General features: G+C 40.6%; 1 protein-coding gene across 9 annotated transcripts in view; it reads right to left on the bottom strand.

Annotated features, from left to right (window-relative positions):
• Nucleotides 1–14,640, bottom strand: part of ARHGAP28 (Rho GTPase activating protein 28) — a 191,781-nt gene that overhangs the window by 121,917 nt on the left and 55,224 nt on the right. Inside the window, exon 2 of one of the 9 annotated variants that reach the window (XM_033087889.1) lies at nucleotides 6,072–6,163. The exons of the other annotated variants lie outside the window; for them this stretch is intronic. The gene's annotated coding sequence lies outside the window, so the exon portion shown is untranslated. The remainder of the gene's footprint in view (nucleotides 1–6,071; nucleotides 6,164–14,640) is intronic. 9 annotated transcript variants of the gene reach the window in all.

A 14,640-nucleotide genomic window follows, 5' to 3' on the forward strand; every position in this document is an offset into this window, starting at 1 on the left:
GTGGAGTGGGGTGGGGGTGGGGGGTCGGGTTTTTAGCTCCCGTCTCCATATTGGCCAGTTCAATATTTCTTTCTATGTTGCAAACTGGTGCTCATACATTTCTTTGGGCCAGTGCACAGAGGCAGGCAGACTCATTTAAAAAAAAAAAAATTGGGGATCCCGGTGACATGAACATGTCTTCATTACTTCACTAAATCCAGTTGAGGGCAGGGATGTGTTGCCTTGTTCTTCTTTGTATCCCTAACACCTAGGACAGTACCTGGAGTTTAGGATGGGTTCGGTAACCCATTACATACACAAATACGGGAAGAGGGAAGGGGGATGTGAGCTTTGCTCCAGGGTGGAGGGTATGGGGAGGTTGGAATCAGGGCAGGAGAATCAAGGAGAGTTGTAGGCTTTTCCCAGAAATGAAAGCGATTATATTCAGAGTAGGAAGCTTCAACCACATAGGATTCCTGGCCACTGAACTCCCTGAAAAGGAAACTTACCTCTAGAGCAGGGCTTCCCAATCTTTAAGGTCCATTTAAATCACCTGGAAATCTTGTTTAAAATGCAGTTTCTGATTCAGTATCTCTGGGGCAGAACCAGAGTCTGTATTTCTAACAAAGCTCCCAGGGGTTACAAATACTGCTGATCCACAATTTAAGACACAGCTCTGGTAGCAAGGCAGTCCTAGGGCCTGCGCTCTGAGAATCTGTAACTGTGTGGATTTGACTGGTATCTTGGGAAGAAGTAGACAGCAAACTCAAATAAGGTAACTGAGGAGACTTCAGTGTGATGTGAACAGCAATAGAGGGCACCAGCAAGAATAAAATGAAGGACCTTATGGCTAGCAACTGGGAGGATGAACTATCAGCAGCCCCAGACCAAAAGGGACAAAAGAAGGAAGAGATTACCAGAACAGAAGAACTTTAAAGCTGGAACAGGATGGGGTCACACCCAAGAAGAGAGCCCTGTTCTTGAGTATGTAGGAGAAAGGAATACAGGCACTTCCTAGGCAGGGGAGGAAGAATAAATAACCTGTTTCCCTTCCTACCTCTGATCCCCTCCTGTGCCTCTCACTGACCAGACCCCAACTGGGACCTAAAGAGCAAAGGGGCTTGTTGGTGCGCCCCAGACAGCCACTCAGGGCAGGGAATGGTGGAATGGTGAAGAATGGAGAGTAGATTGGAGGACACAGGGAGCCATCCAATACAGGAACTTTTGACCAACTTGGCAATTTACTATTTCCTGTGGTTAAAAGTAAATACCCTTAAAACAGAAAGACCTAGACTTGTGTAAAAGGGCTACCCGAAAAAGATTGCAATGAGTCTGTGTTGTTTGTGCAACAAGGCAATCTTTAGGAAGAAAAGAACTTCAAGGGGCTTGATAAGGAGGAGCAGCTTTAAGGATAAAAGAAAAACAAGCTGAATGCCTGAGGCAAAAGCATAAAGGAAGTGCTGGGAAGCCATTAAAAGACCAGTTCAGGAAGTTAAGGACAGAGTGGCCCCTATAGATTCTTGTGGACAGAAGGACTGGCAGGTTAGAAGACCAGCTTTCACTCAGCCTAAAACCCTCCAACTCCTTTTAGAATTTAGCATATTTTGCCATGTATAATGTGCCCCCGTGTATAATGCGCACCCACACTTTTGGCCCAAACTTTCAGGGAAACAAATCTTTCATTTTAATATTTTTATTTGTTTACATTTAGGTACTTTTTTTGTATTATAAAGGAATTTTAGCATTTGTTTTTTAACATTATGATATCAGACGTTTTATGTAACAAATAATTACAAAACACAAGAACAGATGCAAGGTACAAGAAATTTTATGTACCTTAACAAATTTATAACGTTTATGCATACTAGAAGGCCAAGAACTCTTTGTCGTTGCAAATTTATCCTAAGTTCAACAAAATCGATTTTGGTATTCCAGGGTATTATTTTGCATATGGATATCGTTATTGATTTCTAGAGTTACACTTTTTACTCATAAGCATAAATACAAGAATTAAAAACATTAGTATAGATACAGAATTAGTACTACTCATGTATAAAGCATAAATACAAGAATTAAAAACATTAGTATAGATACAGAATTAGTACTACTCATGTATAAAGCATAAATACAAGAATTAAAAACATTATTATAGATACAGAATTAGCACTACTCATGTATAAAGCATAAATACAAGAATTAAAAACATTAGTATAGATACAGAATGAGTACTACTCATGTATAATGTGCATCCTTATTTTTCCCTCACAAATTTAGGCAAAATACTGCTCATGGTACACGGCAAAATACGGTAGATGCAATATCACTTCTGGATTTCCAAGATTTAGGGAAGAGAGCAGGCCCAAGGAAAACGAGAAACAGTAAGCACCATGACTAAATAATCAGCTCCTAAAAAAATCCAACCAGAAGTTAGAGAACTATGACTTGAATTGTGCGTGTGTGTGTGTGTGTGTGTGTTCCGTATTAGAGCTCTAATCAAGGTTCTCAGCAAAACATTAAAAAATGGAAAGAGCAAAGTCCTCATATTTGGATTTTCAACATGTTAAAAACCAGTGTATTTCACCCTAAAACAGTGTCATCTCCCATCCTTGAGGAATGTGTCATGCTCCTCGTAACAGTGGGGACAGTGCTAAGCACAGCAGTCCTTCCCAGGTGTGGAGGGCAGCCAAAATGTCTGAAATCTCAAGGAAGTGAGAACCCAATCTGGACCGTGACTAATGAGTCATAGTTGGGTGCCCTCTGCCAGGCTGCTATGATGTAATGTTGACTTATGTGCCCCCTCCTCACCACCCCCACCCTCTTCCCTAAGCCCATATTCCAAGAGATAGATATGAGTGGCCAGTTCACCACTTGCCCCAGGGGGAACTGTCAACAGCAAAAACAAACAAACAAAAAACCCAGCAAACAAAGATTCCAAATTCTTGGCTCCAGTTCAAATGAGAGAGGAACACAAAAATAGTTTTGAAAAGAGATATAAACTCACAGAACAAGTTTTTGTTTCGTTTTGTTGTTTGTTTACATTTTTTACCACCCCACTCCAAACTAGGAAGAAGGGAAAAATCTGGAGAGAATAAAAAGAGCATTATAAGCAATTAGAGGCCATCCACTCAGTGTCTCACCCCCAGAATAAGGTCATGATGTATTGGGGTGGGAGTTGGGGTCATCACAGGTTTCTCCAAGAAGTTGGGAAGGATCTAAAAGGAAGCTTGCTTTCTGCTTGTCTTCTTTAATTACCATGGGAGGCTGCTGCAGAAACAACCCATGTCACACGGACAGAAAAAATGGATAGAAATGAGCTTGGTGAGCTAAGGCAGGTGGGGTCAGGAGTTCCCGAGTTGTCTAAGGGGTGCTGGTTTTAGCCTAATGAAATAAAGAAAAGGAGACAGATTGATTCTTAATCTGACAAACACTCCTGGCTGGAGATAAGGGTTCTGAGGGCAAGGGCTGCTAAGTGGGTAGTTCATGACAGGGAGTCAGGTGGGAGCCACGTCCATGCCCACGATCTATGTTTGCATCCCAGGAGCCCTGCATCTAATTCCACTGGAGTCAGGGAGTCAGCTCAGGGCTCAGAGAAGTCAGGGGAGTCCAGAACACGGGTCCCCTGACTGCCTCTATAGAGGCATTAGCTTAAAGCAACAACATGGAGTAGAAGGAGAGGAATGAAGGGGAAAGATCCTGAATATTCCTGAATGTTAACCAGAAGCAATTTAAAAAGCACTAAATTGGATGAAGCTGACTGGCTGTGGCTGTGACTAGATTAAGTTTTTCTGTTGTCTGTCAGAAATTGGGGATTAGAGTTAGAATATAAATTTATTGCCAGAAAAAAAAAATTGTATTCTGTGACTGTGAAATTCATGGGCATTACAAGACTGATTCATTTTTCTCAGTCTCCATTGCTTAAATGTTATATGTGAATATTCAGTTCAGTTCAAATTCTATCCAGAAGCAGCAGCCCCATGGTCCCACTTCTGTGAACGATGGAGAAGTGGATTCTGGTTAGTCATCCGGCCTTGACCTTGATCTTACCTGAGGTCTGATTTAGAGTTGGGGTAGCCTCATAGGTCCAGCCCATTCTCAAGGAGTGGCAGCCCTACCTGGAAGCTCCTGGGCCTCTCCAGGTCCTTGTTCCTACCTTGTTCCTCCTTAAGAGGTGATTAAAGTCTGCTCCCACATATGACAAGATGGCTGCCACGTGTAACTTCACTGCTCACAAGCAGGACCTGCCCCTCCTGCTGACCTCTCCTTTCCGATGTTTTGTTGCATCTTCATAGTTCTCCTGAGTTTCCCAAACTATTTCAGTTTATAAGGCTCTCTCTTACATCAGCTAGGGACTCTTAGGTTCCATGTCCGTGAAGTTTTGGGTTCCCTTCAATTTACTTTTATAGTCAACTTTTGCCAGAGGTTTGTTAGAAAGACACATATTGATCAGAGTCATTTTGAAGTAGTAAAGAGTTGTCAGAGGCCTGTGCATGTCTTGACAAACAGAGTTTCATCTTAACTAACATGTTTCCTGATAATGAGGATGATGTTTAAAATGCTATAGAGGATTAGGCAGATGTTTCTGCTCGCCATCAGGATTGGCGAGCAATTGAATGAGACCTTTGCCCGGGAACAAGGGCAGATGTTCATAAAATGGCTGTTTAGGCGATCACAGGATACTTCCACCCTGGGAGGTATGTACTAACACTTTAATTATAGAATTCAGATGAAAACCACATGGAGACCAATTATATAAACACAGTGTTCATATTCAGTTTATGAAAACCAAGCAGGAATAATGGTAAAGCCTCTTACAATCTTGCTCTACCCAAGGAAACATGATAAATGTATGCAATCCCTGAAAATGACTATTTTGCCAGCAAAATTATTCATTTTCAGTCATGTGAATTACACAACCCTGATCAGCAGCTGTGGGGACAGAGCCAGGAGTGCAGTTTCCAGGCTCTCGGCCGCACGTGGAAAGGTGCTGGCTCAGGTAGTAAATGGCCATCAACTGTGATTGGATGGCCATCAGCTGTGGCTAGTTGGCCGTCAGTTGTAACCAGTGAGCCGTTGGCCACTAATATAACTGCCATGGCTACGCTAGCAGCAAATGGGGGCTAGCAAGAAGATGGTGGCTGGCAAGCGTGGATTGCAGTTAGCACGGCGGATTGCAGCTAGCAAGTGGGGTTGGTTGGCACAGAAGTGGACGGCAGGTTGCGGGTCGTGTGGCTCCTGCTTCCTGTGTCTCCAACCCAGCCGCCAGCGAGACTATAGTGGTATGACTCTGTCACGCGGGGCAGCCTGCGGGGTCTCAGCTCCCGCTCCCCACATAAGAACGCAGGATACGGTGAGGCCAAAAAGGAACACCCACGGAGCCATAGGTAGGGGAGTCACACCACTATATTCTCGCTGGCGGCTGGGTTGGAGACACAGGAAGCAGGAGCCACACTGTTCACAACCCTCCCTGCGCCGCTTGCAGGCTCAGCCACCACCTCCTTGCCAGCCCCCATTTGCTGCTAGCCCAGCCACGGCAGTTATATTAGTGGCTAATGGCTCACTGGTTACAGCTGACGGCCAACTAGCCACAGCTGATGGCCATCCAATCACAGTTGATGGCCATTTACTACCTGAGCCAGCACCTTTCCATGTGAGGCCGAGAGCCTGGAAACTGCACTCCTGGCTCTGTCCCCACAGACTCCCCTATCAGTGGCTCTGTGGGTGTTCCTTTTTGGCCTCACCATATCATGCGTTCTTCTGTGGGGAGCAAGACCAGAGACCCCGCATGACACCCTGCGTGACAGCAGCCTAAAGAGGACACCTCTGCTTAACTTTGCAGAGCTTCAGTATCTTCTTTAATATTGCAATTGGGGGGAGTTTACTTGATAACATGATGAGGCATTATTTTTATATGCGAGAGATAGTGCACCCTTCAATAATACTCGGGCCCATGATAAATTTGATTTTTATAATGGCCTATGAAAAGGCCTGGTCTCTTATGTCTGCATGATTCTGTCATGCACATTAAAGGAAACACTAACACTCAGGTACCTGTTCTTTTAGATCTCGTCTGGAGAACAAAGGAATGAACATACCAGAGTATCAGCAGATCGCTTCAGGTGTTCTGACACCTACTTAAGCTGCAGAGTCAGGCCAGCTCTTTGCTTACAGATGTGAAGTGGTGACTCTGTAAGAGGAAGGGAGGGACACCCTGAACAAACATAGTCTTTCAAATCCATTAGAGTGACCTGTTCTTGCCAGAGATGATATCCCCTACTATTATTCTATTATTCACAGTATCAAAAAAGGAACTAGATCTAGGAACTGTATCACATTCAGGAAATTCAGATGAAAATATTTCCAGATGGTATAGCACTCACAAAGGTACTTAAAACAATAAGAGAAATTGACTCTAGTCCACGTGTATTAGTAATCTCTATAATTGTATGCACTATTCCCTAATGCCCAACATTGGACATCCTCAACAATTCTAGGAGAAATACTACCTGTACTATCATAATTTATTTTTACAGATAAAGAAACAAAGGCTTTAAAGAGAAAGTTCATCAGTGGCCTGAGGACCCATAGCTGGTAAGAGGACCTCAGGCAGTAGGACCTCAGGTCAGAGCTCTGCTCTGCACTGCAGTATTGTTACTTCTCATGCAGTGGTCACTGCTAAGTAGCTGCCTATGAATGGACAACACAGCGAATTTTTAGAGAAGCTTCTGGTCATTACTGAAAGAGCATACCACGGTGGAACCAAAGCACTCATACCTTTTAGGACCTAGGAAGCTGCCAGTGAAGTTTCCAAGGCATTTCGCAAGAAACCTGGAGCTCATTAAGTATTGGTCAATCATTTAATGTGGATTCCATCATTGAGCTAATTTATTTCAAAACTAGAAATGTAACATGAAAACTTTAAGAAAATAAACTCTTAAAGAAAAGCTGGGTCATCTAACAACCGATTTATGAATGAATTATATATATCTCCAGACTATACCAATTTACAGAGAGCAAACTATTTCCCAAGTTTGGAGTCAATCCTCTGAGAGGGATACTAGCAAAAATCAACAGCTAATGCCTTAGCTACTATCTAAGGAAGGTAAAGGACAGCTTGTAATCATGTTGACAGAGGCTTGAGAAACACCTATGTCCAATCCAAGAGTCCTTAGTGTACCCATCCGACTGGAACACTGCTAAAGAGGGTCATACCCTCAATATTGGTGGCTTTCCTGGGTTTGTCCTTTATCCTCTTTCAATATCTCTCTACTTACAGCACCCCAGCCTCTCCCCATGACTTTATCCACTGCCGTGGTTACACTTGCAGGCTGAAGATTCACAAATGTTGGCCTGACTGCGCTTGAGCTCTGTTTCCTCAGGATGTCAAATTGACTTCAGTATGTTCTCCTTCATCTGAAACTCATCATGCCCAAAGCTCAGACCCCTCCTAATTGCAATCACTCCTTTTTCCCAGACTCAGAAATGGCATCACTACACACCCTGCCATTTTTACTCCTCCCCCTTCTTTGCCCTCCATATTGGACAGTTCCACAAATCAGGGCAAGTCTACCTCAGATACATCTTTCAAATCCATCTTTTTCCATTTTGTTGTATACACGAACAAGATATTATATATCTAGGCCATTGCACCCCCTAACTTGTCTCCCAACATCTTGTCTTCTCCCATTTTAACATACTTTACATATACTTGAAAGAGTTATGTTGCTAAAACAAAAATTATATAATGTCATTCACTGTTAATAATCAGTTGATGTGGCTTCCCTAATTGGTGGCAGGATGTTCTGAACTATTAGCTTATATAAAGGTTTCTTTACAACTGCCTTGGCTTACCTTTTTCTACTCATCTCTATCCCCCACTCCAATCATATACACTAAAGTTCATCCATAAAGATCTAATCATGGATCCCTGAAAGTCGGCTGCTGATTAAGAATAGGACAAGACATTATAGCAGTTTAGAAAGAGGGCTTTTCAGTTGCACTGATGTGAATTGAATCACAGATTTGCGTCTTACTGATGTAATAACCTATGATCCACTCTGAGACCAATTTCCCCATGTCTCAAAAATGGGATAATGTTAGGTTATCAGCAGAACTGATTAAGCGAATGTCTTAGCTATTATACTCCTCATCATCAGGTACATCTAAAACTACTATTAATGTAGAGCAAACTTTCATAGAAAAAACACTTGGTACAAATATATTATCGTTACTTAATTGATGATGTCCTTAAGGCATGTATTATTTGGTCTCCAGAGGTTCTTGAAGTGACAAATAGTTTGGAAAGAAAATTGAAATAGGTTTGTAGCAATTAAGAACTATAGTGTTGAGGCTCTTATAATACCCACTTTTCTACACCACTGACTTAGTAAATCACTGAGTACAGAACTGCCTTATATTATTATTTTATTTACTATGTATTGTACCTCCAAATAAACCTGAGTACAGAAATTTTTATCTTACACTTCTTAACATCTCAACACTACCTAGCCCAACACAAGAGTCTTGGTAGACCTTCAATAAGTATTGAAGTTACAGTGAGTCATCAGCTAAAGATTGCTAATCCCCATGATAAATTTATGCCAAAAGTTACATGCATGAGTTTCTGAAGTTGCTGGACCATAATAGTTTTTTCAAGGGAAAAAGATTATACTTTATACAAGGAAAAAAATATTTTCCAGTTTCTTTTATCATGCTGCACAAAGCAAACTGCAAATTAGCATGAGCCCATGGCACACAAGTTTAAATTAGGCTTTGAGCAATTAAGTATTTTAATTACAATGTTGATAAACATGGTTCATAACAAATATGCACAAGGCTTATAAAAATGTAGGCAATATTTGACTGCAAGTGAACAAGTCTGTGAGTCTGCCCTGTAGTTGGAAACCATCTCACAATGTCTCCTTGGGCAAATGTTCCTCTCCAATGTTCTGTCTCCATAAATTTATAGTTTCCTCTGATAGTCATGTTCTGGGGATTCAAAAAAATCATGTTCATAAGTTATTCTGAGCTTCTTCAGTAAAATTCACATTTATTGAGGATATAGACATAGCTAACAATTGTTAGCGTTACTATGTGCCAGGCACCATTCTAAGCACTTTATACTTTCTAACTGGTTCAATCCTCACAATAACTCTGTAAGGTAGGTACTACTTCCTCCACTTTATAGATATGACAACTGAAATTTAGAGAGAAAAATTCACATGCACATGATTATACCGTTACTAAGGGGTACAGCCTGTTTGCTGTATCCCTGGGTGCAAATCCAGGCTGTCCATTCCCATAGCCTCTGCTCTCAACCAGCTTGCCTACTGCTCGCATAAAATAGAATTCAGTAAGAGCTAAGAGTTTTAGACCACGCTTTGGGAACTCAAAGGAAGGAGAAAGTACTCCCTATTAAAGTTCAGGAAAGACCTCAAGGAGAAGGATGTGTAGGATTCTGATTGGCAGAGATGGAACAAGCAGGACCACTACTAGTCTAATAGACTATTTTGAATAAGAACACCCAAATCAAGAAATTCTCCATTGGGAGGACTAATGGACTGAACCTAACAGGATAAAACACTAGGAATGAGGATGAAGTTCAGAAACTTCAGCTGCACAGGTTTAGGATCATTGCTTCCTGGCATGAGTACAGTTCGTGTGAAAATGAAGAGATTTTGGCCAAATGCAAGGTCAGTACAAGCCAACAGCATTACATGGACGCCAAGAAAACTAACTGGATCTTAAGCGGCATAAAAGTATATCATACAGAAAGGGGACATGATTATCCTACATGCAGCAGAGCCGAATTCAGCTCTGGGCATCACAATAAGGAAGGATGTTGACAGCAAGGACTGAATTCAGAGCAGGATGGATGGACAGAGATTGTCACGAAGCCATGCCACATGTGAAAAGCTGAAAGCACTGGAGAAATTTAGAAGGCTCGGAGGAAGCATGATCACTGTCTTCAAATATTTCAAGAACTGTCTTGGGAAGAATGATTTGTGTAGACTCACGAAAGGAAAATGGAACCAATGGGAGGATAACAGACAGAACGAATGAATCTTATATTAACAGCCAGCATTATATGAGCTGTGGGGGTGGGGAGAGGAGGAATGTTACTGAGGTAAAAGAAGCAATCCGTAGCCAAAGGGGTCTACATGTTAGCCAAAGAGACAATGCTTTGAAAAAGAATATTCATCTTGTTGGAGTATGGGAGCACATCAATATTAAAGGAAATTTAATATTTCCTTTACATTTCCTAGGCTTTACAATTTTGGAAAAGTCTATATGGTGAGACAATGGTTTAAGGAGACGGCGGGGTGTGGAATCTGCGCTCGACTTTGACAGATGAATCAGTTTATAAACACAAATTAGTCAAGTAACCACCACAAAGCCAACTCTTCAGTAGACAGAACTGCAGATTATTGAAAACGCTCGGTGAATCCACTTAGGGTTTAAAACATACAGCAACTCTCTATAATACACCGCTTCTCAAACTTTTAACAGTTCCTGAAAGGCAATGTGATTCCTTTCCCTTCTTTTCTCCCAACAGTGACCGCTCCCCCCGCCCCCCTGCCACACACACACAAAAGCAGAAGTGATGAGATTTATGTATTACTAGGTAAGAGGAGGAGATACTATCTTCAAGAGAGAGTAGGTCGGAAAAGTAAGTAAAAAATGGACTGAGGATAGAAAACGGGAGCCTCATTAAAGAGGAGAAAACAGCCCCCCTGAATCGTTCAAAGTCCTGCAGCTACTTCCACCAAAACCTCAAAGAGTTTTCCTACTACCTCCAGAATGAAAAACAGAGAGATAAGAAATTTTCTCATTCACTCAGCATTGTGTGGGAGAGAATGCCCAGGCCTGGGAGTCAAACAAACTTTCACATTCTTGCCCTGCCACGTATCGGCTGTATAAACTTGGTCAAGACACATGACCACACACATTGAGGCACGTAACCATTGTGCCTCAATTTCCTTATCTGTAAACTGTGACTAGCCACTCTTGCATGGAGTTTTTGCAGAGATTAATGACATAGTATTCCTAAAATGCCTGCACATATTCTCTAATTCCACTTCTACCATTACCACTAAAACCCAGATTTCTAGTGGTAGGTTGTTTTCACAGCTCAGATACTTCTGTACTTTGGAAATTATACCAGTTCCTGAAAAAGTTCAACATGGATTTCTCTAACTGATTTGTTCAATTTCATAGTATTAAAAAGTAGTTTTGAAGGGACTGCAACCTCCTACTGGTAATGGATTTCCATAGATTTACCCTTTTGCAAAAAGAGATTATGCTTAAGGGTATTTTGTTTTGTAACTGAAGAAGGTTGGGGGAGGAGGAGGAGCTGCCACTTCCAGGGATAGATTAAGAGATAAATCCTGTAGTATTTTAACTAAAATGTACTAGAAGATTCATATACACTGAATAATCTGAGGCTGGCAAAGAATAAAGTGAAAGACAACAAAAGTTTAGTATGCTATTATTTAAAAAGAATCCTTTGAGGTGCACGTTTGGCCTCCATTTTATTAATATTTCTACAAAGCACCCTGCCCTGAATGTTCCTGCTGTTCCTGTGTATGTCCCATACCAGTGCTGAAGGTGCCTCAGTAACCAGTTCAGGGTTTCCTGTAAACTCTGCTTTCTGCACGCAGGACTGCCCTGTGGTTACTGCCTCCATTTCTCCAGCAATCCTTTCGAAGTTTATGGAAGCACTATTTGGAACAAGCTCTGAAAGTCATGGAACAAGGAAAAAAAACAGGGTGAAATACCTCTATTATCATCTGCTGATTCCGGAAGTTTCAGGTAGTTAAATACCACTTCAATACACAAGTAACTAAAATATTGTGACTTCTGTCTTTTTAAGCAAAAAATAATACATCTTTCTTAACCCCGATAGTGATTTTTGTGAAGCACTAGGTTAGTTTCTTGGAAACTCTAAACTAGGGTGACCTACAGCTAAGCAGAAAATATCTTTTACATGTCTGACTCCAATTTTACAATGTGTATTCATAACAGAAAGAAAAAAGTTTAAATCTTCACGTTCATTTAGTTAAATACATCTAACAAATGGAGAATTACTTACATCAATCTTCATAGCTCTCAGAGACAAGAGTTGTTTACTCTGCTCACTTACAAACCCTGTGTTTGTTTGGTATCTGAGCTTTGTAAACCTATCATTTATTCATCACTAAAGTCACCTAGCAATGAATGTTCATCTAATCAGCACCTACGTTGTCCAAACACTCCTCTCAATAGTTTTCTTTCTTTGTTTTCTCCTTAAATAATCCACAGGCTTCTCTATCACTAAGAAAGAATTCCCTTGTCTCAATCCCTCTTTCCTCCTGTTCATATCAGCACTTGGGTGGTTGTTCCAGGTGCAATCTTCTCTCTGTGAATGGTCTTATCGCCAGGTCACAGGACACCTTCAGAGCGTGCTGGTTTACTCTGTCTCCCAAGACAGTGGTGAACTGCTTCCCTGCACGTTTACTGTAATAATACCGCACATCTTGACTGAGCTGCTTTCTTCCACTGCTTTTGGAAAGTTTCCAGGCAGGGTCTGTTTACGTCAGCAAGACTGATTCATAACACCACCTCTGGGGTTTAAAACAGGCTTTGAAACACATTCCTGTGCTCAGCTCAGCTGGGGTCAGGAGGAGGACTTCCAGTAAATCTGCTACTTCGCTTTGTCATTCTACTTATTGCAGAGGGGCTCTGATTTCCTTTCAGATCATCTCATAAGCTATTTTCTTATTTTTTCCTAAAATTTTTGCCTGAACCGTGGCTAAGAGAGCTTTGCATTATTATACCTGTTCTCTTCAGAATTCTTAATCTCTAAAGATTCTGCTTGCTTAGGTAAGCTAAGTGTTGTTCTGTTTTTCATCTGATTTTTTTCTTCACCTTTAGGATCATAAAGTCTTTTGTTTATATTTTCAAATGTAAACACAAGTCTTATCTTGTTAAATCTGCCTTTGATTAGCACAGTTGCTATTTAATTAATCCCTTGGTTAGAGTTTAACAAAAGCCTTACAAAATTTGTAAAAGACAGGACATATACAAAGGAGGCAGGGCAGTAATTATACACAGAACTATAGGGGCCTTCAAAATAAAACTATAGAACGCAAAACTGAGAAACAATTTCTAAATATAATGCAAATTCTTTATGACTTACAAGATTCAAAGTTAAAGAAACTCACCGTATTTGGTAATAATCATCAAAGTACATAAGTGTTAAATTATTTTCACAAACAAATGAGCACATCAAAGATATTGCCACATCCTAGACATCGTGCTGGAAATTTATACCCTATCATGGACCTTGGTTTTGCTTACCATCTTCTGAAATCTGAGATTAAACTAAAAGAAAATAAAAAGATCTCTTACCCCCACCCCAAACGCACTATACAAAAAAGCAATATTTCATCTAAGTAGGCTTTCTTATCATGCTTTAATTTCCAAAGAAGGGTCAATGGCCAAAGTAGCCATGACCTTCGATTATAAAATACACTTTACTAGTAAAACAATTTAAAAGCAATAAAGAAACTATAAACAGTTGTAAAATGTAAAGATGATGCTACTTAACTAAAAAGAACCCAGAATGCTCTAAGGCAAAGGATTCTAATCTAATTTAAAGGAAATGAAATTCAAATATGCAACAAAACTACCCTTCCTAACACGCCCCCTTCCCTCGGAAAGAGAATACAAAGGACAAAAGCAAGAATTCAAAGAAAATAAAGACAAATAAGGAGTTATTGACAAAATGGCTGTATGGATAACAGTATTCTAAAAATTAAACATGAAAGGTTAATTGATATTATGGAAACCTTTCTGAGAAGAGCAAGCCATCTGTGTTTCTGAGCTAGACCTGCTTGCTATTAATCACACGAATCATGGCTTCAAGAGAATGCTCTAACACAGGGGCCAGTTTCTCGAAGAGGCCCATAAGGGAAGAGGAGGCAGAAGCCAGGGAAAGAACAGAAGTGGACACGTGAAGGTAAGACAAATCCCCAGGCAGAATTCTTTTCTGTAGGGCAGGCACATAAGGAGAACTGCCTCCCCACTCACCTGTTTTCTCTAGGACCAGAGCAACAAACAGCCATTTCGGTCTAGTTGGTGCCCTTTGTCCCAGCACGGAAAACAAGAGGAAGAGCTTGGTAGCCTGACCAGAGAAATACATTAAGTCTGTTCAAGAGTGGAAGAGCTTGCTTAGGTAATGGAGTCTACTTCAATAGAGGTTTCTAAAATTAGATAATTACATGGAAAGAATGGATTTGGTAGTTTTAAGACTCCAGCTCAAAAATAGGAATTGGAATCAAAATACTTCTTTTATATATCTATTAAGATCCCTTTTTAACTAGTCTTCCCAAATTAGTCACAGGGCTTACATACTTTCTGTTTTTGACTTTGAGAGATTTACACTATAACAAAAATCTTCGAAAGGTTAAAAAATTGCCATTTCCTATCAATTAACATTATGTCCCTATTACCTACTAATAATATTAAAAGCCCCACCTATGTATTCACTTAAAAATTGATTTATTTAAAAAGCTGTAGCAACTATTTGTTATCATCTTTCCTCCTTGAAATAAAAGAGAAAACTAGACTGCAGAAAGAAGTCTGTAGCCGAAATTATTGATTTAGGAAGTGCTCTGAACCTTA

Source organism: Rhinolophus ferrumequinum, chromosome 19 (assembly GCF_004115265.2).
Source record: "Rhinolophus ferrumequinum isolate MPI-CBG mRhiFer1 chromosome 19, mRhiFer1_v1.p, whole genome shotgun sequence".
Lineage (NCBI taxonomy): Eukaryota > Metazoa > Chordata > Mammalia > Chiroptera > Rhinolophidae > Rhinolophus > Rhinolophus ferrumequinum.